This window comes from Rhinopithecus bieti, unplaced genomic scaffold (assembly GCF_001698545.2).
Source record: "Rhinopithecus bieti isolate Rb0 unplaced genomic scaffold, ASM169854v2 scaffold_9690, whole genome shotgun sequence".
NCBI classification, from domain to species: domain Eukaryota; kingdom Metazoa; phylum Chordata; class Mammalia; order Primates; family Cercopithecidae; genus Rhinopithecus; species Rhinopithecus bieti.
The window spans coordinates 1,192,128-1,197,362 of NW_016806622.1; the positions used below are offsets into that span (position 1 = coordinate 1,192,128).

The window sequence follows — 5,235 nt, forward strand, 5'->3', positions numbered from 1 at the left end:
CTAATTTGATTGCACTGTGTTCCGAGACTGTTTGTTATGATTTCTTTTCTTTTGCATTTGTTGGGGAGTGTTTTACTTCCAATTATGTGGTGAATTTTAGAATAAGCACGATGTGGTGCTTAGAAGAATGTACACTCTGTTGATTTGGGATGGAGAGTTCTGGAGACTTCTATTAGGTCCACTTGGTCCAGACCTGAGTTCAAGTCCTGAATATCCTTGTTAATTTTTTATCTTGTTGATCTGTCTAATATTGACAGCGGGGTATATAAAATCTCCCACTATTGTAGTGTGGGAGTCTAAATCTCTCTGTAGGTCTCTAAGAACTTGCCTTATGAATCTGGGTGCTTCTGTGTTGGGTGCATATATATTTAGGACAGTTAGCTCTTCTTGTTGCATTGATCCCTTTACCATTATGTAATGCCCTTCTTTGTCTCTTTCGATCTTTGTTGGCTTAAAGTCTGTTTTATCAGAGCCTAGGATTGCAACCTAGGCTTTTTTTTTTTTCTTTCTATTTGCTTGGTAAATGTTCCTCCATCCCTTTATTTTGAGCCTATGTGTGTATTTGCACATGAGATGGGTCTCCTGAATACAGCATACCGATGGTCTTTACTCTTTATCCAATTTGCCAGTCTGTGTCTTTTAATTGGGGCATTTAGCCTGTTTACATTAAGGATTAATTAATATTGTTATATGTGAATTTGATTCTGTCATTATGATGCAAGCTGGTTATTTTGCCCATTAGTTGATGCAGTTTCTTCATANCGGCAAGTTATAGCTGTGTTAATGATGAAATGTGATATTTACTGTTTAAATTCAGCAGCTGGAAGAATCCCCTTACAAGGAAAATAGCAAATACGTTTATATCCAGACTGCATTACTCTTTGGAAAGATATGACCAATCAGATTTTGGGTATTATTGTTAAAATCTTTTCCTTCACCTCTGCATCATGGTGGTTAACTAAAGCTTTTATTTTCTGGGCACATTCTTCTCCATGTAACAGGAAAAACAGTGAACCTTCAGTGAAAGTAGGCTGCACAGCTAAATGGCCTTCTATTTTGAGGCAGTTATTTATATTCTGAAATAGTGTAAGTACTCAAACAAGAATCTCCTTTGCTACGTGGCTGTCATAAAGGGAAAGGAATGACGAATCCACTTGGGCATGAAGAAGTCCTTCTGTCATGGCTGGATTTTCAGACAAATTCAAAAGCAGTTTCAAAACTTGCACGTTCGTGTTTCCATTTCCAGTAAGTAACACCTGGAACAGGTCTGTAATGTAACTGTGAAGCATGTGCTGGTGGTCATTGGTAACAGTCATGTTTGTCAACAATCTCAGTCCGGCCAGCTGCACAGCAGAGTTCAGAGGACCAGAGAAGACATCCTCACAGACTTGATTGATGTATATCTTTATCTTGATTTGATTTTCAACATTCACACTCAGGTTATTTAGTGCATTTAAAGCTTTCTCTTTAATACTCTGGTTGGAATGGTTGATTTTGTTTCCAACAATTGGAATACCACCCAATTCACGAATAATAGCTTGGTTAACTGAAAAGGCTGCATTGTTACCCAAAGTAATCAAAGCTCTTTCAATAATTACGGGATCCTCAGTCGACTCCAGCAGGTAAAGGAGTTTCTGAAGTTGTGCAGCATTTAAAACATTATCATATGAACCATCAGTTAAGTCTTCTGCAGACTTGGAAGGGCGCATCCCGAGCTCGCCGTCGTCCCGCCGCCGACCCCGGGTCAGTCTGTAAATGCAGCAGCAGGCGCCCGCGCGGAGGAGCAGGCCCGCCGCCACCCAGCCCGCTCCCCCGGGGCCACCCATTCTGCCGCCGCTGCAGAGCCGCAGCGCTGGGCCAGGGCCGGAGGCTCCTGGGGGCCAGCGCGGAGGTCTCCAGCTCACGCAGGCCCAGCCGACACAACAAACCGCGGGCGACCTGGATGTGGAGAAAGGAAAATCAGTAGAGTGATTTATAATCCTTTGGGTATATACCCAGTAATGAGATTGTTGGGTCAAATGGTATTTCTAGTTCTAGATCCTTAAGGAATTGCTACACTGTCTTAAACAATGGTTGAACTAATTTACACTCCCACTAACAGCGTAAAAGCATTCGTATTTCTCCATATCCTCTCCACTATCTGTTGTTTCCTAACTTTTTAATGATCGCCATTCTAACTGGCATGAGATGGTATCTCATGTGGTTTTGATTTGCATTTCTCTAATGACCAGTGATGATGAGCTTCTTTTCATATGTTTGTTAGCCACATAAATGTCTTCTTTTGAGAGGTGTCTGTTCATATCCTTCACCCACTTTTTGATGGGGTTGTTTGTTTCTTTCTTGTAAATTGGTTTAATTTCCTTGTAGATTCTGGATATTAGCCCTTCCTCAGATGGATAGATTGCAAAAATTCTCTCCCATTCTGTAGGCTGCCTGTTCACTCTGACCCATAGTTTATTTAGCTGTAGAGAAGCTCTTTGGTTTAATTAGATCCTATTTATCAATTTTGGCTTTAGTTGCCATTGCTTTTGGTGTTTTAGTCATGAAGCCTTTGCCCATGCCTATGTCCTGAATTGCCTAGATTTTCTTCTAGGGTTTTTATGGTTTTAAGTCTTACGTCTAAGTCTTTAATCCACCTTGAGTTAATTTTTGAATAAAGTATAAGGAATGGGTCCAGTTTCAGTTTTCTGCATAGGACTAGCCTGTTTTCCCAACACCATTTATTAAATAGGGAATCCTTTCCCCATTGCTTGTTTTTGTCAGGTTTGTCAAAGGTCAGATGGTTGCAGATGTGTGGTGTTATTTTTAAGGCCTCTGTTCTATTCCATTGGTCTATATATCTATTTTGGTACCAGTATCATGCTGTTTTGGTTACTGTAGCCTTGTAATATAGTTTGAAGTCAGGTAATGTGATGTCTCCAGCTTTTTTCTTTTTTCATAGGATTGTCTTGGCTATGTGAGCTCTTTTTTGGTTCCATATGAAATTTAAAGTAGTTTTTTCCAATTCTGTGAAGAAAGTCAATGGTAGCTTAATGGGGATAGCATTGAATCTATAAAATAATTTGGGCAGTGTGGTCATTTTCATGATATTGTTTCTTCCTATCCATGAGCATGGAATGTTTTTCCATTTGTTTGTGTCCTCTCTTATTTCCTTGAGCAATGGTTTGTAGTTCTCCTTGCAGAGGTCCTTCACATCCCTTGTAAGTTGTATTTCTAGGTATTTAGTTCTCTTTGTAGCAGTTGTGAATGGGAGCTCACTCATGATTTGGCTCTGTGTTTGTCTATTATTGGTGTATAGGAATGCTTGTGATTTTTGCACATTGATTTTGAATCTTGACAATTGGCTGAAGTTGCTTATCAGCTTAAGGAGATTTTGGGCTGAGACGATGGGGTTTTCTAAATACACAATCATGTCATCTGCAAACAGAGACCATTTGACTTCCTCTCTTCCTATTTGAATACCCTTTATTTCTTTCCCTTGCCTGATTGCCCTCCCAGAACTTCCAATACTATGTTGAATAGGAGTGGTGAGAGGGCATCCTTGTCTTGTGCCGGTTTTCAAAGGGAATGTTTCCAGTTTTTGCCCATTCAGTATGATATTGGCTGCGGGTTTGTCATAAACAGCTCTTATTATTTTGAGATATGTTCCATCAATACCTAGTCTATTGAGAGTTTTTAGCATAAAGGGATGTTGAATTTTGTCAAAGGCCTTTTCTGCATTGAGATAATCATGTGGTTTTTGTCATTGGTTCTGTTTATGTGATGGATTATGTTTATTGATTTGCATGTGTTGAACCAGCCTTGCATCTCAGGGATGAAGATAACCTGACCATGGTGGATGAGCTTTTTGATGTGCTGCTACATTCGGTTTGCCAGTGTTTTATTGAGGATTTTTGTGTCAATGTTCATCAGGGATGTTGGCCTCAAATTTTCTTTTCTTCTTGTGTCTCTGCCAGGGTTTTTTTTAATCAGGATGATGCTGGCCTCATAAAATGAGTTAGGGAGGATTCCCTCTTTTTCTATTGATTGGAATAGTTTCAGAAGGAATGGTATCAGCTCCTCTTTGTACCTCTGGTAGAATTAGGCTGTGAATTTGTGTGGTTCTGGACTTTTTTTGGTTGGTAAACTATTAATTACTCCATCAGTTTCAGAACTTGTTATTGGTCTATTCAGGGATTTGACTTCTTCCTGGTTTAGACTTGAGAGGGTTTATGTGTCCAGGAATTTATCCATTTCTTCTAGATTTTCTAGTTTGTTTGCATAGAGGATTTTATAGTATTCTTTGATGGTAGTTTGTATTTCTGTGGGATCAGTGGTGATATCCTCTTTATCATTTTTTATTGCATCTATTTGATTCTTCTCTCTTTTCTTCTTTATTTGTCTGGCTAGTGGCCTATTTTGTTGATCTTTTCAAAAAAACAGCTCCTGGATTCTTTGATTTTTTGAAGCAATATCTCTGTAGTACAATTTGAAATCAGGTAATGTGATTCCTCCAGTTTTGTTCTTTATGCTAAGATGGCTTTGGCTACTCTGGGTCTTTTATGCTTCCATATAAATTTTAAGATTATTTTTTCTGTTTCTGTGAAGAATGGCAAGTCTCTATCTTGCTCAGTTCCAGTCTGATCTTAGTTATTTCTTGCCTTGTACTAGTTTTGCATTTGTTTGCTCTTGCCTCTCTAATTCTTTTAATTGTGATGTTAGAGTGTCAATTTTAGATCTTCCCTGCTTTCTCTTGTGGGCATTTAGTGCTATAAATTTCCCTCTAAACACTGCTTTAAATGTGTTCCAGAGATTCTGGCATGTTGTGTCTTTGTTCTCATTGGTTTCAAAGAACTTATTTATTTCTGCCTTAATTTCCTTATTTACCCAGTAGTCATTCAGGAGCAGGTTGTTCAGTTTCCAATTTGAGTGAGTTTCTTAATCCTGAGTCCTAATTTGATTGCACTGTGTTCCGAGACTGTTTGTTATGATTTCTTTTCTTTTGCATTTGTTGGGGAGTGTTTTACTTCCAATTATGTGGTGAATTTTAGAATAAGCACGATGTGGTGCTTAGAAGAATGTACACTCTGTTGATTTGGGATGGAGAGTTCTGGAGACTTCTATTAGGTCCACTTGGTCCAGACCTGAGTTCAAGTCCTGAATATCCTTGTTAATTTTTTATCTTGTTGATCTGTCTAATATTGACAGCGGGGTATATAAAATCTCCCACTATTGTAGTGTGGGAGTCTAAATCTC

At 38.9% G+C, this 5,235-nt stretch overlaps 1 pseudogene; it reads right to left on the reverse strand.

The window, feature by feature from the left end:
* Positions 1-899: 899 nt before the first annotated feature.
* LOC108532827 (armadillo repeat-containing protein 10 pseudogene) lies at positions 900-1,893 on the reverse strand (annotated as a pseudogene).
* Positions 1,894-5,235: the final 3,342 nt, after the last annotated feature.